Source organism: Otolemur garnettii, unplaced genomic scaffold (assembly GCF_000181295.1).
Source record: "Otolemur garnettii isolate 467f Iridium unplaced genomic scaffold, OtoGar3 scaffold00023, whole genome shotgun sequence".
Taxonomy (NCBI): domain Eukaryota; kingdom Metazoa; phylum Chordata; class Mammalia; order Primates; family Galagidae; genus Otolemur; species Otolemur garnettii.
The window spans coordinates 16776526-16778239 of NW_003852418.1; positions in this window are offsets into that span (position 1 = coordinate 16776526).

Sequence of the window (1714 nt, forward strand, 5' to 3'; positions counted from 1 at the left end):
ATCATGCTCACAGCAACCTCCAACTCCTGGGCTCAAGCAAGTCTCCTGCCTCAGCCTCCCAAGTAGCTGGGACCACAGGCGCCCGCCACAATCTCTCATAGATTTCCTGGTCACTTCCCCATGACTGATCAATGTTGAAACCCAAATTCTACTTTCTTTGCTAAAATGCTACATAAGCCCCTGAGTCCAACCACTTTTTTCTTTTTTTTGAGACAAAGTGTCACGATGTCACCCTTGGTAGAGTGCTATGGCGTCACAGCTCACAGCAACCCCAAACTCTTGGGCTTAAGAGATTGTCTTGCCTCAGCCTCCCAAGTAGCTGGGACTACGGGCGCCTGGAACAATGCCCGGCTATTTGCTGCAGTTGTTATTGTTGTTTAGCTGGCCCAGGCCGGGTTTGAACCCGCCAACTTCAGTGTATGTGACTGGCGCCTTAACGTGCTACAGGCACCGAGCCCCCAACTGTTTTTTTGACTTTGATGTTTGTTCAGTAAACTCATGTGCATGTAAATATTAATAAAATACAATGCTTTTCTCCTGCTAATCTGTCTTTTGCTAGTTTAATTTGCAGCCCCCCTAGATAGAACCTAACAGGGTAGAGGAAAAGTTTTGCCTTCCAACATTTTTAATTCCCTACCCTCAGTGCAAGTTGGCTGTTATTATTCTGGTTTGGCTAGACCCTAATTTAACCAGTGCCCTGTGGATGGGTGTCCAGGTGCTCATCAGCGTTCTGTGATTATAAACACATATGGTATGTGTGGCCCTAGATTGGGCAGCGTTTGCTGATCCGCACTTCACATAGCACAACTCCCAGCTGTCAGTGTTTGGGTTTATTCTACAGCCAGCGAACACTGCTGGCACAGCCACCCTGAGCGTCTGAAAGCAGAAAAGCAGAAAGGACTTACGCTGCACTAATTTTGGAATTTCTAAGTACATTTAAGCAATGATTCATTCCACTTAAATCCAAAGCTGTTTATTTGGCCATCTGGCTCATCAGAACATGAAAGACTTTTACCGGGAAACCTGGCAAAATGCCAGGGAGAAAGACACAAGCATTTTTCACGCTGGGAGTAAAGCCCAGGGAGTGTCAGTGGAGTGTCTGCTCTATGAGGACAGGGATTGTGCTGCAGAAAAAACGGCATAATGTCTGAGGATACTTTTTCATGAAATCTCCCCGTTTTTTCTTAGTACTAAGCTGTGCAAACAAAAGCACAAGAGAAAAATAGATAAATTGGACTTTATCAGACTTTAAAAATCCTGTGCTTCAAAGGTAACTAAAAGAAAAAAGATCACAGACAGGATGGCTTAAATAAGAAACACGATCAGGCTCCCATGTCCATGGGTTTTTTTTTGAGACAGTCTCAAGCTGTCACCCTGGGTAGAGCGCTGTGCTGTCATAGCTCACAGCAACCTCTAACTCTTGTGCTGAAGTGATCCTCTGGACTCAATTTTTCTATTTTTAGTAGAGATGAGGTCTCACTTTTGCTCAGGGTGGTCTCAAACTCATGAGCTCAAGTGATCCTCCTACGTTGGCCTCCCAGAGCGCTAGGATTACAGGCATGAGCCACTGTGCCCGGCCTTATCCATGGATTTTTATCCTCAAATTCAACCAACCTCAGGTAAAAAATATTAAAACATTTTTAAAATAAAAGTATCAAGGCTCGGCGCCTATAGCTCAACCGGCTAAGGCGCCAGCCACGTACACCTAAGGTGG